This window comes from Panthera tigris, chromosome C1, assembly GCF_018350195.1.
Source record: "Panthera tigris isolate Pti1 chromosome C1, P.tigris_Pti1_mat1.1, whole genome shotgun sequence".
Classification (NCBI taxonomy): domain Eukaryota; kingdom Metazoa; phylum Chordata; class Mammalia; order Carnivora; family Felidae; genus Panthera; species Panthera tigris.
In genome coordinates, this window is record NC_056667.1 from 126,854,261 (window position 1) to 126,871,987 (window position 17,727).

General features: G+C 41.5%; 1 long non-coding RNA gene across 5 annotated transcripts in view; it reads left to right on the top strand.

The window, feature by feature from the left end:
* The window catches only part of LOC122240901, a 324,657-nt gene that overhangs the window by 140,812 nt on the left and 166,118 nt on the right, over positions 1 to 17,727 (top strand). Inside the window, exon 5 of one of the 5 annotated variants that reach the window (XR_006220681.1) lies at positions 16,453 to 16,694. The exons of the other annotated variants lie outside the window; for them this stretch is intronic. This is a non-coding gene — a long non-coding RNA (uncharacterized LOC122240901). Of the gene's footprint in view, positions 1 to 16,452; positions 16,695 to 17,727 lie in introns of those variants that run through there. 5 annotated transcript variants of the gene reach the window in all.

The window sequence follows — 17,727 nt, forward strand, 5'->3', positions numbered from 1 at the left end:
TAGTGTCTTGGTATGTTAACCTTGTGGCTGTGAGGGGGTGGAGGGGACATGAAAGCTCAATGCTGTGAGGACCCCAGTGCTGGGGCTGCCTCTGAGCATCATCGCTATGTTGAACAAGGTCCCTGCAGGGAGGAGAGCTGTCCCAGGTCCTAAGCAGGATCTGCATGGGAACAGGGGAGAGGAGTCAGGCAGGAGAGAACCAAGGAGAGTAATAAGGGAATTGGCTACCTGTCTATGTCCCCAACTAGAGGTGGATACCTTGTGCCTTGGGAGTCGCACTGCCTACCTTTAAATCCTGACTCTCCCCCTTACTAGCTCAGTGACCTTTGGTGAGCTACTCTTTCTGAGTCTTCGTTCTCTCATCTGTAAAATGAGGATAATAGTGATTCCTACTTCATTACAGGCTTTGATGATAATGCATGTAAATCATTTAGCTTAGTTCCTGTCATGTAATAAGTGCTCAATAAATGTTGCACTAGCTTTTTATTCCTTCATCAATCATATTACTCTTTCTCATCAGACTGTGAACTCTTCTGGGATGAGAATTCTATTTTATTCATAATTTTACTCTTGAATCTTCTTTCACCTCACCAGCCTTAGAATGGCCCTAAAAGTGGTCTTGCCTTGTTTCCATGACATCGTCCTCCTTGGTTCTCCTCACACCTCTCACTAGCTGCTCCTTCCCACTTTTCTTAATCCAGATCACTAAACATCAGCTTCTTGTTTGGGCTACTCCTCTCTCTTTATTCTTTCCTCTAACTCCAGAATTGGATTCTCCTGAGCTGAACTTCCCTCTTGAGTCCCAGACTCACATAGCTGGATTTTTACTAGACATCTCCACTTAGATGTTTCACAGGTCAGTCAAATTTCAGAAACCAAGAGTTCAAAATAAAAACTATTGTTCCCCTTCTGTCCTTATCAAATAATCTCAATATGTGGCTTCACCGTCCATCTAATTTGTCCAGCAGAAACCTAGTATCTCATTTTCCATAGTTGGTCTATTGGCAAGCCCTTTTGGCTCAGCCTGCAAAAGATCTCAGAGCCAGCTCCTGCCCTCCACCTCTATGCTGCCAGTCTAATCCAGGCCATCTTTGTTTCTTTTCTGAGATATTGTGGCAGCCTATAAACTGTTCTCCCTATCTCTACCATTGGCCTCTGACAGTCCATTTTCCATGTGCATCAGGTAAATCTTTAAAAAAATAATTGGATCATGTCCCTTCTGTGTTTGAAATCCATCATGGCTTCCTATGTACACAGTATAAAACCCTGTGTCCCCAAAGAGCTTATAGATCCCTGCAGGATGGGGCCCTGCCTGATTCTCAAGCATCCTGCATTCCCATTTCCTACACTCAGTATTCTCCAGTCAGATGAGCCTTCTTTAAGTTCTTTCATGCTCTGGGGTCTTTTCCTGGATTGTTCCTGCTGCTTGAAATACCTTTCTCCCAGGCTGCCCCTCCCATTCTTTGGAGCTTGTTTGGAATTGTCACCTTCCAATGTGGGCCACCCTTCCTCTAGTGTCCTATGTCCCAGCCTCCTTCATTTTTTTTTCATAGCACATTCCAAAATTTGAAATTTGTAATTCTTTTATTTAATTGTTGTGTGTTCCTTTATCTCACCAAGGCATAGGGAACTGCATCTAGGTCATTTGCTGAGGTATCCTCAGTGCCTAGCATAGTACCTGGCACATTGTTACACTCTGTAAATACCTGCTGAATGAATGAGTCCAACAAAGTGTTCAGTCGATATGCATTGAATGAATGAACAAAATGATATGTAAAAGTGATTTTTTTTTTTAGGCTCTTTGGCATTGTTACCAAGAGATAAAGTATTACTTAAGCTCAATGGATACAGCATGGTGTAGGGGATAGATTGGGGACTTTGGTGTAGCTTGAGTTGTGGCTCTGCCTTTTATTAGCTGTGTGACCTTGGAAGTGTTTCTCAACCAGTCTCAGCTTTAATTTTTTCACCTATAAAATGGGGAATTAAACCTCTTTATATCACAGGATGTCATGAGAAGTAAATGGGATAATGTATGTAAATCTCCTGGCATAGAGCTAGCACAAGAGTGGCACTCAATACCCAGTTATTCATTTTTTTCTTCTACCAGATACAAAACTGTGGAGTTTCAGATATCAGTGAGTTAGTGAGAAGCATATTTTGGAAGGAGAGAGGTCTTCTAGGTGCTGGCTTTTTCCTCTCCTCTCACTTTCTAATTATACTGCATTAGGAATTTCAGATCAGTGCAGGAAGCACACTTTTTCCAGCAGTAGAGGTTGCCAGTCACTGTGGAATTTATAGGCCAGGTAATTGCCTTTGCTTATTTTTCCTCAAAGTAGCAAATTTCAAATTTTAAACTCTCAGATCCTTCTGTTAAGAATATAACTACATTTGGGGGTAAAGCCAGTGCTATTTCCCCCCTAATTTTCTCAACTATGTTTCATAATCCCCTCCTGACTTCTACCTCCATGACCTGAAAAGTCCACTCAAACAGTTACCTGGAGGCCACTAAGAGCTCCTAACCCCATTTCAATAAGTGGCACTGTCTTATTTGTCCAAAAACCTGCTTTCTGCTCTTCATTATGTTCCTCTGAATAGATGATTGAGCTTTTCCTGGGATCCTCACCACTTCCTCTCACTTGGCTTCTGGACTCTTTAATTTCTCTTTTCTGTGTCGCCATTGTCCCTGTTCCTACCATCTTTCCTTCTCTTTCTTATTCAATCCCACATTGGTCCCTTATCCCCACTGTCTCTCCATTAAATGCATCATCTTTTTGTTCTCTGGCCTTCTTGAGTAGTGCAATTGGTGGAGCAAATGCTTGGGACCCAGTATCACATCCGCGAGTCTGTCAGTGATTTCAGCTACAGCTATGGAGAACAATTTCAAACCCTCCTTGCTTCTCTGCCTCAGGGCGTTCTCCAGTGCCAAGGTAGCCTGGAAGTGCAGGGGAGTCATCACCCCAGCTACAACTCTTAACCAATGGGGGATTGGAGCAGTGACAGTCTTGGCAACTGATTGGATTTGGCATTTGAGGGGCACAGAGGAGTGCAGAATGGCTGGCAGGTTGCTGAGGTCAACTCCAGGGATGGTGTTGTCAAGATAGAAGTCATAGGTGAAGTATCATGTGAGGGTTAGTGACCTCAGGGCAGGGATCATTTTTTTTTTTTTTATCTATCTTTGTATTCCCAAGATTTAGTATAGTATCAGAACCTAAGTGTTCACAAAATGCTCACTGAAAGAGCAAACCCATTTCTTCATGTGCCAGTGCCTTTAGGGAAAGCTGTTACATTGGTATGGCTTTCTGTAGAAAGCCAAGTGCAGCTACCCAGTCACCATAATATTATGCTGGAGATATTGATGGATTTTTCTCTTTGGATGTTTGTTCCATTGTCACACAAAACATCAGTATTGGATTCATAAAACTGCTATTTCTTTGTCATTTGTCAAGCCACTTTGGAAGTCATTTGCTTTTGGAGGAATTAATCTTCTAGAATATCAGTGTTACATGGTATTTCAGGTAAGCATCCTAAGTGGTTCAGCAAACGTAAATTGTTTAGCATTTATATATCACTTATATTCTCCAGGAGTTCAACATTAGTTAATTCTCATGATACTTAGAGATAAGTGTCATCTCAAGTCATGATTTGTATATGTTTCAAGTTTATAAGTGTTCTCTGCCTGCTTTTTTTGTCACTAGCTATTTCATTTTCCATCACCAAGACTTCCATTTAATTTTGTTTATTGCACTCTTTGTGGAACTGGGAAAATATGGTAACTTTTGTTTGATGTACAACCATTATTTGAATAGCTTTTGGCTCAGAGCTAACCTCAAAGGTCCTGGGTCTTGCCTGGACATCTAGGAATTAATCTAATCTACATCTAGGAGTTAATCCCAAGGAAACAAATGATGATTAGTGTATTGCTTATAACAGAGGAACATTGTACACCCCCTGCCATACATGTCCTTCAGTAGGGAGTGGCTGAATGGGTTGTGGTTCATATACATGATGGAATACAACAAGGCCACTAAAATGGTCATGCAGCAGTACATGCACAGACATGAAAAGATATTCCTGAAATAGTGGAGTGAAAAAAATTGGACAATGCATATACAGTCTAATTCCATTTTTGAATATCTGAGAATATATGCATATTTATATATGTACAAGCATCTGTATATTTGTATATATGTGCATCTTCCCATTAACAATGGCTATGTCTGGGAAGTAGGCTGGGACTGCTAACAGAAATCCAACTGGTCCCTTAGCCTGGTTGAGACATTGGGAGACTCCTTGGAATTGGTCCACTTAGGCTTTCTAACTTCACTCATCATCCTTGTGTTAGTGATCCCTTCTTCTTATTTTTTAGAAAACTAGGCTTGCCTGGCTTCTGGCTGGTGCTCTCAGCTGCTGCCTGCTCTATATTCCTGCTTATTTCACGGTGCCCCGACCCCTGATGTGGGTGCCCCTCATATCACTGGGGTTTGGTTCTTTATTAGTCCATGAGCACTGTGGTTGTTCTTTGCCAAGCCTGGTGCTTTTTGGACTTGACTTCTTTGCCCCTCTCCTGGCTCTGTCTGCTATATGTATGCCCATTTAGTCAGCTTGCTGCTGTGGTTTCTTAGCCACCTGCAGCGAGGCCATGCCATCTGTTTGGCTTTTGCTCATCTCCAATGTGTTCTTTCCATCTCCCATACGATCTCCACCACCCCCATGCCTTTCACTGCCCACCTGGTGGGACCTGTCACTCATTCCTAGAGAATGTCCAGGACAGTGAGGTTGAGTGGCAGTGAGTTCACCTTCCATGTGGGAGGACTGGCTGAGATCCAGACTTTGCTGATGACCCTGTCCTGCCATTCTCTATTAAGCATGACTTGTGCCTGGGATGGATGACATTGTCTTTCCATGGAGAATTGGGCTTAACATGTGCATGGAAAATGGCATCACTGATGGGTAGAACAATGGAAATTAGGGGGAAAAAAGTTCCTGAAACCAGAAATGATGTAGTGCTATACTTTGAAAGCATTACCCAAATTCACTCAGAGACATTTCTTTTTCCATCATTGGAAAGAAGAGCCAGAACCATAGATATTCTTAGGCAGATGAACCTGAGCTTGAATACTGGTTCTATTATTGATTATATGATAATCTTGGGAAAGTTGATTACCCTTTTTGACTTTCACTTTTCTCACTTGCTAAAAGAAGCTTAGTAATAATAATAATGATGCTAATAGTTACTTATTGTGTATTTACTAGAAGCCAGCCACTATGCTAAACCCTTTAATTTAATCCACCTAACAGCAGTATGGTAGGTATCATTAGTTTCCCTTTTTATAGATTGGGAAAAGAAAAATTTAAAGATATTATTCAAGTTCAGGCAGCATGTAAGGCATGGAGCCTGTATTTGAACTCAGTCAGCCAACTACGAGCCTATATGCCAAGAGCGCCTCTCCTATGAACCAGTGTAGAAGTAACTCATTCAGTGCCAGCACATACTAAGTGCTTAAAAAATGCCCCCTCTTGGGGCCTCCTGAGTTGACATGGGTTCAGGCTTTAGAGTCAGGTGTCCTCCTCTTTATGGGTATCTGAGGACTTTACAACTAAAACCCAAGAGGGGGCCAACTGCAGCTGTCTGTCTCATATCTGAGGCTGTAGACTGTATCTTTCATTCCCTATGTGACAGTGAGCAATGAAATTTCAGTTTATGATCTCCCATTTTCTTTATGGAGCCTCTGTTCCTATGCCTCATCAATCACTGTCACTTTGAATTTTTGCAGTGTCTTACAAAATCAACCTATGTTGACGTTTCCGTTGGTTTAAAGCTCCTTTAGTGAAGATCTCGGGCTATCTTGTCTTCTGAAATAGGCATTGTACCACATAGAATCTCCAATAACAAACCTCAACAATGAAAATGAGGACACTAGCAATTATATCAAGTACCACCATGATTAATGTTACCCCAGGCCTCACCACAGACACCCACTGTTTGGTGCACTAAGTGCTGAGATCAGGGATCTCAAACTCAAATTCCTGCCAGGCCAGGCAGGAGCTTAAATAAGGAAGTAGGTCACATGGATGGCAGTGAACCTAGAGCCTGTGGCCTCACCAGAGAGATGACTGCTACCTCACTCTGGTCGAATGTTGCCAATGTGGAGTATAGGCTTAGTTCTGTCCGATCTTTGCATTTTTTAAGAGAAGCAGTAAATACGGATTTTTATGTGTAGTTTCCAAATGTAAAAATGTTGACAAATAATTTACATTAAAAAAATCCTCATCTGTAGGCTGTATACCATTTGTTTTATATGATCTGATCTAGCCCTTGTAGGTCATGAGCACCATACAATAATAACAGTATTATCATAAGCCATGATCATGGGAAAGTGGATATAATCAAAAGTTTATGTATCAAATGTTTCTAGAGAGGCATTGTAAGGCTTTGTTGTTGTCACTTTAACAGGCCTCCTGGGACTCCAAAGCATTCACTAATGTGACTGGACTAATTGTTGTGGTTTCCATGTCAGTTCCAGGCTCCCATCCTGGGTTCCTCATTTTTGTTCCTTTTTGGCTGTAACATTCCTTGTGCTCTCTTTTGGCTTGATCTCTCACCAACTAAGCACATTTTTGTTGCTGCACAATGAAGCTCTTCCAGAGGTGGGTTCTCCCCAGGTAGCTTCCACAAGCCCTCAGAACCTTTGCCTGTGCTGCTCCTGCCTAGGAGGCCCCTTCTGCCATCTACTCCACTGAGAATCCTTGAGGTGGAAGTCTATGTGTGAATTCCAGCCACATAATGTGATTTCTGTGTGTCAACACTGGCCAAAGGACACAGAAGACCCTTAACAAAGATCTCACCTAGTGTGTCTGGTCCCCAGCAGGGCCTTCATAGTCATCACTAGATGCAGGCTTGTGCCATGGTTACTGTGATCCACATCATGCCCGTAACCAAGGAATTCCCAACAGCTGGTTCAGGATGGAACTGAGAGCATAATGATTCCTGATATGTCTTGGTTCCTCACCTGGGACTGAGGTGGACACAGTGGCAACACTGAGCCTATGGTGATGGACTTGGTCAAGAGGAGAGGCAAGGTTATATTGTTAGGAGAGAAGTCCTCGGAGAACTCTGTACGATCAGGGGTGGTGTTCTTGTTTACTGATGGGTTGGAATAGGTGGTTAGCATCAATGCTGTGAATAATCAGAGGGTATTTGAAGACTATTTTTATGTCAACATAAAGGTTTGGGTCAGGCCAACTTTAAAATTCTCTGGTCTGTGAGAGAGTTGATTACATGATCTTGGTTCGTTTTCTGGCAGATGAAACCTATGTATTGAAGTGTTCTGTTTGAAGAGCACTTAAAGCTTCTCGACATTTTCATTATTTTGCATCGAGTCTGGATCTCTTACAAGTATTGACCACCACTGAAGTTAGCAAAGCAAAAACTTGTTAGTTCATATTCATGGAACTCACACTTACTGGGAAAAGATAAAACAACAGATGTATATTGTTTTTAAATCTGAGGGCTTCCAACAAATGATGCCCCTTCTTCCTGGTAGAGCTTTGCTAGTCACTTGAAGCTGCTAACCATGGCCATATGACACAAGGAGCCTTTGCTGGGCTTGGCAGATGCAGTGTCCTATAACTGCATGTGGTTCACCCTCCTGGATGGCTTCCCCATTGATCATGCCTTGACTCTGAGATCCCAGAATGCTGGGAGGGAGAATATCATGGCCTTGTAGAGCCTTCAGGCTCCAGGTTTGCATTTACCACAACTGATGGTTTCATTTTGACAAGTTAAATAGTCTTCCTGGTATATTCACCTCATGATTCATCACGAAGCATTAGCACAAGTTTGTGTGGAATGGAAAGTTTACAACATTGATTTGTTGAAATGAGGTAAGAGAAATGCTAGGTCCTCAGATGAGTGGGTGTCTTTAGGGCCAACCAAATTTCTGATCCTGAGCTCAGGAGGGGAAGGGTACTGAATTATGGTAAGTGGGACCAGGGCTTTAAATTTTTTCCTCAAAGCAATCAATGGTAGCTGAATTTGGGCCCTCACATTCCTGCCATGTGACCACAGTCATTCATTCCTCAAACATTTATTGCGTACCTACTCTGTGCCAGGGACTTTTCTAGATGCTGGGGATATAACAATGAATAAGAAACATCATTACTGGTCTCATGGATCTTTCATTCTAGTTTTGGAGAAAAATAAACACATAAGCAAATGATGTCACACAGTGATACATGTTGTAAAGAACAATAGGCTAATGGCATACAGAAAGATGGTGGGAGGCTGCTTTCTCAGAGCTGGTTGTGTACGGCACTCCAAGGTGGTAGATTCTAAGCTGAGACCCCAACCATGAGGATGAGGCAGCCATGTGGAGGTCAAGGGAAAGAGCACCTGGAACAGAGGAAGCAGCAAGGACACAGGCTCTGAAAAGACAACATGCTTGCCGTGTTTGAGGGATGAAAAAGGACCCATGCACCTGGAGCCTTGTGGGCAAAGGAGAGAGTGAGAGGAAATGGTGTCAGGACACATTCAGTCCAGGTGGGGCCTTATAGCAAGGTAAAGAATTTAGGTTTCATTCTAGTTGCCTCTTTTACCCAGGAGGAAGGAAGGTTCTGGGTTTAGAAAAGCAAGGATAATCATAGGCTTATGGATGGAGCCAGATAAGATGGAAACATTGTTAGTTACAAGTCAAGAGTCTAGACCTAGGCATGTCCACTCCAAAGCATGTGCCTTTCTGACCCCTTCTGCCTCCTTCTCTATCTCATACTGAAGAGAAAGGCTGTGTGTTAAAGAGGATGTGGTTCTGGAGCTCACCTACCCCCTCCAACTGTAATCACATAATGCTCTGAGCCTCAGGGTCTTTATTATGCAGAAGCCTCAGGTGAGCTTAAAGGCCTCAGCTGGGCATTACCTGTGAGCAAAAGGTTTTTACAGCCCTCGGGTAATAGGGCTGAGAGAGGATTTCATCACAGTGTCAAAATAATCAAAGTGCATTTTATGAAGAATAGTAGGTGTTACCCATTTCACTTGAGAACAGAAGAAGACAACAAATTTCTTTTAAGTGGAAGTTCTTAACTGATGTCCTTAGACCTCCAAGGGATCCATGAAGACAGTAGGGGGGTCCACAAGCTATTTTCCACATTTCAAAAAATCTCTAATGCCTCATGGAGCCACTTTGACAGATTCTGTTTGGCAGACTATATCTATTAAAGCTGAACACACACATACCTAGCAATTCCTCCACTAGGTACGGGCACTAGATACAGAGATGTTTACATATATTCCACAAACGGCAGGTGCCAGTATGTTCAGAGCAGTACTAATGGCAATAGCCAATACCTTGAAATTACCCAAATGCCCATCTATTGTAGAACTGATACATTGTTATATACTAAAATTTACTGTATTTATTATATTGCCTTGTGTGTAATAGAATATGCACAATGCCTGAGAATGATCTTCAACTCTGTAGTATGGATCATAGCTAATGTTCACAGGAAGTAGCTAGAGACAAAAAACACATAGTTTAAGAACCATTTACATAAAGCTCGAAAATAGGGAAACACTCTGGTACCTCAAGTCAGGATGGTGGTTACTGTTAAGGGGGGTGGTGGTGCATGGTGACAGGAGGTGAGGTTGAGGGTGCTGATAATCAAGGGTACCGAGGATGTTCTGTTTCTTAATCTGGGTGCTGGTTATGTGTGTGTGTTCAGTTTGTAAAGATAAATTGAACATTATACTTTTGACACGTGTTTTCTATAGCATATTATACTTTAATTCAAAATTTTAAAAAATGTTTAATGGAAATTATATGATAACCATTTCAGCCCAGTTAGATATGATAGGCATTTCAGCTCAGTTAAATATGACTTTTCATAATATCAGAGAGGAAATTAATTGTTGCTGAAAAAATTGTTGGAAGGAAATGATTTTTTAAATATGGGTCCAACCCTGGGGAAAAATATGCACAATTTTCTGAGGGACCACTTATGGCAGCTACCTCTTTTCTTTCAAAAAGATTTTTTTTTAGTGTTTATTTTTGAGAGAGAGCGAGAGAGAGAGAGAGAGAGAGAGAGCCAGCCCAACACGAGGCTCAAACTCACAAACTGTGAGATCATCACCTAAGCCAAAGTCAGATGCTTAACCAACTGAACCACCCAGGCGCCCCTGGGGGACCACTTATGAAGGGCTTTAGGGCCATTTATTTAATTTTAAATAGAAAAATACAATTCAGAAAAATAACCCTCTGGGCTCTACTCTTTTCTTTTTTAATTGAAGTATAGTTGATGCACAATGTTACATTAGTTTCAGGTGTACAACATAGTGATTAGATGAGTCTATCCGTTATTAGTGGGCTTAACTTTTAAAACAAACTGTCTCATTGGTGGCATGTGTGTTACCAAGGGAGTCCATGGAAAGTTTGTGGTATGTTCATAAATGTTGTAAGAGAATGTTGTCATTCCTCAATGACTTAGATTCACACTTGTAAGACAAAGGCAGGTGAGTTAAAGGTCTTTTCCTGCTGGCATTTTTAGATTGGCTTGTTAGGAGTTTCCTGGCTTGTTAGGAGTTTCCTGTTCAGCGAGAGAGAGAGGTGAGGGTCCTCAGTTCATCCGGACTCCTCTCCTAGCCCCATCAGAGAACTGCAGGTTGCTTGGCCATGTTGTCCAATGCTCTGATGCCACCTCCTGGTCAGTCATAAACAAGGAGGAGCTCAGGAAAGGGGAGCATTGGATGCTGAAAGATTGTCGTGTGGATCAAGGAGACAAAGGGCTTATGTTCTGCTAGGGCTAGAGCCTACTGCTCCTCTTGGCAACTGGGCAGCCTTCCACCATCTGCCAACTACCCCTTGCCACCATCTGCCAGACAACCAGCCAATCCAGCTTCTTGCCTGTTGTGTGACTCACTGCAGGGAGTCCAGGCAGTCCCTAGAACTGATCCAATCCATCCTGGTTTTGCAAAGACAATGCCAGAGTCAGGGTTACTGTAGGTGGTGGTGGGGAAGTGAGAAACTGCCACCACTATTGCCTTGTTTCGTTGAAGTAATTCTAGGACGATGGTGATGAATTGAATCTGATGCCTGCAGAAGCTGAGGGGCAGCTGACTCAGCCAGTGATGCATGACTGTGAGACACTGCTCTCCAGCAACCATTCTAGTCTTTAATCTCAGTGTCTACTCCTCTGCCTCCTCCTGACTCAGTGGCACAACTCAGATTTATCCCTGGATTAATGTAAATTACCAAATTTAGGAGTCAAACTCTTCTTGCCAATGATTGGTTTAGGGAGGGGAATTTATCCCAAATTTAGCCAAAGACAAGAGAGGAGAAATATATTGGGGTATATCTACCTGGTAAATGTTTTCTCACAGGGAAGAGTGTCTTTGTTGTCGTGTCTTGATGTACTAATCCTTGAAATGACCACAGCCGCCACGTTGTGACCATGAGGATAGAGACCTAGAGATAAGCTGGCATGGGTTTGGGTTGCTTGGGGGAACATGGAAAGAACCTGGATCCCTCAGGACAGAGCCCTTAAAAGAAATAATCCTGAGCTGTCCCACCTCTGGATTTCCTATTGTAGGAACTAATCTGTTTTCTTTATTATTTCTACCAGTTGAGTTTGGTTTTTGGTTACTTATAGCACAAACCTTCCCAATTTGAAGCTTCAGTGTAACTTTTTCCCACCTGCAGTGCATATTGCCAACTTCCAGCTCAAAATTTTTATTTAGATATATCCTATAAACCATTATTCTTCAGACTCAAAATATCTGATCTAACTACTCATCTTTTCCTCATATCTGCACTAGTGGTTTCTGACTTCTCCTTTAGGCTGTCAGTATACCACACATACATAAACATAATCAGACAGTTTTATTTTCATTGTATAAAATAAAATTTTGTATCATTTATGAAATGCTTCCTGTGGGCAGTGCTTGTGCTAGTAACTTCATATAGACTCACATAAATTATTATATATCCTTAGAAAAATATTGGAGGATAGACAGTTTTATCCCCATTGCATAGGAAATTAAAGCAACAGAGCTGTTAGGTAACATTCCCTGAGACACACAGCTTATCTTGGCTGACTGGGAATTTGAACACAGTAGAGGCTTTCCCCTTCCTTTTGACCTGACCCATCTTGCATCTCCATTTTCATTTCCTCTTCCACTAACAATCTTCAGGTTTGGGTCCAAGTGTCTCACGCCTGGACTATCAGTGGAAATGTTCTAGACTCATGTGCCTGAATTCTAAGCTGGACGTCCCTGCTGTACCGATTTTCCTAGAATTGTGGTCATTCCACTTTCCCACTTTAAAATCATCAGTGATTTATCATCATCCGTGGCAGCAGTCACAGTGGCTGGCAGGTAATATAAATATGTAAAGTTCTGTTGAATGTAAGACTCTGGGCTCTAAACTGCTTGCACTGGGACCAAATGTCTTTCAAGACACCAGGAAATTCAAGTAAAAAGGCATAAGCGGCTACGAGTTTGTAAGCAATGGGCTTTAAGACAAAATCCACGTTTTTAATTTTTTTTTCTTTTCAAATTTTATTTCTAGTTAATGTACAGTGCAATATTGATTTCAGGAATAGAATTCAGTGATTCATCACTTATATACAATACCCAGTGCTCCTCATGACAAGTGCCCTCCTTAATACTCATCACCCATCTAGTCATCTCCCACCCACCTCCCTCTGTTTGCTCTCTATTGTTAAGAGTCTCTTGTGGTTTGTTTCTCTCCTTTGCTCTCTTTTTTCCTCCCTTGCGTGTGTTCATCTGTTTTGTTTCTTAAATGAGTGAAATCATATGGTATTTGTCTTTGACTGACTGACTTATTTCACTTAGCATAATACACTCTCTCTCCATCCTTCACGTAGTTGCAGATGGCAAGATTTCATTCTTTTTGATTGCCGAGTAATACTCCATTGCATATATACACCACATCTTCTTTATCCATTCATCAGTTGGTGGACATTTGGGCTATTGTTGATAGGGCTGCTGCAAACATCGGGATGCATGTTCCCCTTCGAATCAGTATTTTTATATCCTTTGGGTAAATACCTAGTAGTGCAACTGCTGGATTATAAGGTAGTTCTATTTGTAACTCTTTAAGGAAACGCTGTACTGTTCTCCACAGTGGCTGCACCAGTTTGCAGTCCCACCAAGAGTGCAAGAGTGTTCCCTTTTCTCTGTATCCTTGCCAACACCTGTTATTTCCTATGTTGTTAATTTTAGCCATTCTGACAGGTGTGAGGTGGTATCTCATCGTGTTTTGATTTGTATTTCCCTGATGATGAGTGATATTAAGCATCTTTTCTTTTCTTTTTTTAAAAATGTTTATTTTTCTGAGAGAGAGTGAGGGAGCAAGCACACAAATGAGGGAGGGGCAGAGAGAGAAGGAGAGAGAGAGAATCCCATGGAATTTCCTGACTGCCAGTGTAGATCCTGACATGGGCCTTGAACCCATAAACCATGAGATCATGACCTGAGCCAAAATCAAGCGTTGGACAATTAGCTGACTGAGCCACCCAGGTGCCCCTGAGCATCTTTTCATGTGAAAATCCACATTTTTAATCTTTGCCTTTAGGGTCGTCTAAGATTAAATCCCAAGCCAACTTCTTCCTGTCATCTCCTGGTCACTGTTCTTCTGAAGCCTCTCATTCAGAGACGTATGGGCCTAATCGCTCCATTGTCCCCAAATGATCTTGATCTTTATGCTTTTCCTCAGGCCTTTGTCCCAGGAATTTTGTCCATTTGTTCTAACCTATTACTCAGTGCCCTTGACCCAGTTCCTGTCTGTCTTCTCTGACAAAGCATTCCTGGAATTGCATAGCAGAGACTCTCTGGATTGAGAGAAGCTATGAAGCCCTTCAGGCCAGACTCCTAGCTCAACTGTGCAAGGCATTTGCTACTCCTTAGCTTGAGCTCTGCTGGTGACAAAGGGTTCACCAATGCCTAAGATGGCTTATGCTACCACCGGGCAGCATTGCCTGTTCAAAGTTTTGTCATAGGTTAAGCCAAATCTTGTCATTCTAACTTCTGCCTTTTGAGGTCCAACAGGATAAGCCTGCATTTTCCTTTTAAATATTTGAAGAACAGTGGTTGTGTCCTCATCTTCTCTGAATGACCTCTCTCAGTTGCTCTCAAATCTTACCTGTATTCTGCAAGAGATCAGATTCATTGTTTTGATTGTCCAACCATGTTTCAAAGCCCTGTAAGGAAGCATTTGGCTTTTAGCAGTGAGCAGGTGGTTAGACCAAAGGGGAAAAAAAGTGGAGAGAAATACAAAGGTGACACAGTTGACAGTACAGGAGTGATTCCTTTGAAAAGCCTTCCCTATAGAGTCATAATGTGTGTGTGTGTGTGTGTGTGTGTGTGTGTGTGTGTGTGTGAAGGCCCTTGGGAGGGATGAAGTTGGGGAGTTGTGAGTGTACATGGGAGTGTGTATTTATGGGAAGGCTGGTGTTAGGGGAGGGCTTGGGACTTGAGAGTGGGGTGGTGGTTTTTCTGAAACCCCTGCCTGACAGCACCTGAAAAATCTGCTTTGCTGATAGCATATTTAATCTAAATTTGGATTTTGGGGTATGTATCCGTCCCTCTGCACTGAGAGTCTGTGGTACTTTCTTACCAATTGACCTCATTCTTTTTTGTGACACTGTGAACTGTTGTGTCATTGTTGGCCTGGTGATTGAACTTTCTATTTTGCACAGGGAGAGGGTACAACCCTCAGAGGGAGGGTTTGTGGTCCTGAGTCTGATGACTCTCATAACTTCTAGCAGAGTGGAGGACAGAGTACAGGTGCTCACAAGCGTTTGTTGTCAGACCCTCAGAGAATAGAAAGAACCATAAATACAGTGGAACAATTGCCCAGTGGGCTCTTTAGGCTAAATCAGGCTATTACTGGTATCACTGCATCTCAGGGTCTTTAAAAGCTATCTCTTTGAAAAGTCTTTCATTTAACTGAGAAATGTTTCTTTGTGACTTCTATCAATTAGTCTACACAGAGCAAGGATTTCTGATCCTTAGAGGAGCCCTTAGAATAGACAGTCATTGGATGCCTGGGTGGTTCAGTCGGTTAAGCATCTGACTTCAGCTCAGGTCATGGTCTCACAGTTTGTGAGTTCAAGCCCCGTGTTGGACTCTGTGTTGATGGCTCAGAGCCTGGAGTCTGTTTTGGAGTCTGTGTCTCCCTCTGTCTTTACTCCTCACCCTGCTTGTGCTCTGTATCTCTCTCTCTCTCTCTCAAAAATAAATAAACATTAAAAAAATTAAAAAAAAAAAGAATAGACAGCCATTATGTCTCTTCTCATATATGTAGTGTGGGTGTGTGTATGTGTGTGTGTGTGTGTGTGTGTGTGTGTGTGTGTGTGTGTGTGTGTTATGATAGGAACACTATGTTACCTGTAGTAAACCTTTGTAATAATTGGTCATGCCAATGAAGAGGTCTATAAGTAATGAAAATTTTTATATTATAAAAGCAAATGTAATATATAATTCATATATTTGAAAGAAGAGTGTGAAAAAGAAGTAGATATGATTTTGTATTTAGTCGAGGTGGGGTCTAGTCATGGTTTTTATTTCCATTTCCTCTTTCCTATATCTCCTAGTATAAATTTAAAGTATGGGCCTTTAAATGAAAAATTTAAAAACTTCAAGAATGTCTCTGTTATCCTGACTTGATGACAAGTAAATGCATTCTTTGTGGAGACCCCCATCCCAGGAAAGAGCATGTTGGGCATTAATACCCATTTCCTGTATCTTGTTCTCATCTTCAGGAGGTTCCCAGCACAATACAGTGTGCTCTGTGGACACTGAGCTCCATAAGGACTGTTTATTGCGAGGCCTCTATTGTGCTAGAAAGGTTAAATTATGTTCAGCTTTCCAACAGAAGGGCAGAGTCTGTGCATTTAAGCTTTGATTTTGGCATTAGGAGTGAGCCAGGGCAAGAAAGGATGCAAGTTAAAAAGGACCCATAACTTGCTCATCAATGCATTCCCTGTGCATTGGGTGTTAACTGAAAAGAGTGTTTATTTTTCTTCTGAATACTTTTCTATGCTTTCTAAATTTTCTTTAGTGAGCGTATATTAATTCATTCATTTATTCATTAATTTACTGCTTTACCAAGCATGTACTGAATACTTAGAGTATGCTGGACATATGCTGGGTATTGAGTAAACAGTAAATAAAAAGAAGTCCTTGCGCTCAAGGAGCTTATTATTTAGTGGAGCTGTTCATTTTAGTGAGCAATTACTGTGAGGCAAGCATCATACTGAGCATTTTACTTACAAGATCTCATTTAATCCTCAGTAATTCCATGGCATAGAAATAATTATCTTGATTTAATAGATGAAGACTTCAAAGCTTAGAGAATATAAGCAACTTTGCCAGGGCTGGAATTTGTAGACTGTTTTTGGGTCATCCATATTTGTGTCTCTTCTCTGTCCTATTGACCTCAGGCAAGGCCATGTGACTGACTTTGACCAATGAGAAGAGTGGCAGAGAGGTCCCTTCTGAGCAGAAGCTTTATGATCAGCATGCAGTTTGTTCCAGGTAGAGACTGCTCAATTAGCCTGGGTTCCAGAGTGAAGATGGCATAGAGTATGGCCACAGTCCATCCATACTGGGCATGTAGAATGAATAAGAAATGAAAGATTGCCAGTTGGAAGCCACTAAAATCCTGAGGTTATTTGTCATGCAGCATAACCATCAGACTGGCACAGAATCCTTAAACCAATACCTAGAGTACCCTATTTATATCATTTCTATAATTAGAAATAAATACTGTAGAAATTGGAGAAAGCATTATCTGGTTAGGACTCTTCAGTGTGAAGTGTTTATATGAATGTCAAATATTTTTTCCTTATGCCTTACTACTACCACTCCTTCACTGTTATAATGTTCCTTATCCAGAGAAGTTGACCAGTTGTCCACAGGTCAACTTCCAAAGTTGACCTACTGCTTCCAAAGTCCCAAACTCCTTCCTCCTTCATGAAGCAATCGCTGATGCTTCTGGACCCATGTGATCTCTCTTGCTCTCCCCCAGACTCTAATACCATCATTTGCCACACATTACATGTTACTCAGAACTGTTTACTGCCATTTTTAATTGAAATAAAATTCACATAACATAAAATCTACCATTATAACCACTGTAAGTAGACAATTCAGTGATTTTTAGTACATTCACAATGTGCAACCATCTCCACCGTCTAATTCTAGAACATTTTCATTACTCTCCCAACACACCTAATCCCCACTAAATAATCACTCTCTGAGTAATCACTCTCCCTTCCTCCAGTCCATGGCAGCTGCTAATCTACTTTTTATTCTTTATGCACTTGCCTATTCTGGATATTCCACTTCAAAGAAATCAGATATTATGTGGCCTTTTATGCCTAGCTTCTTTCACTTGGCACAATGTTTTCAAGGTTCTTGCACATTGTAGCATGTATCAGTACTTCACTCCTTCTTATGGCTGAATAATACTCCATTGTAGATACACTGCATTTTGTGTATTCATTTATCTGTGGGTGGACATTTGGCTTGTTTCTACTTTTTGACTGTTGTGACTGGTGTTGCTATGAACATTCGTATACATGTTTTTGTGTGGAACTATGTTTTAATTTCTTTTGAATATATATATAGGAATGGATTTACTGGGTCATATGGTAACCCTGTCTCTTTAAATCTGTTTTTAATTTTCTCTAAGAGATTGTGAGCTCCTAGGAGCA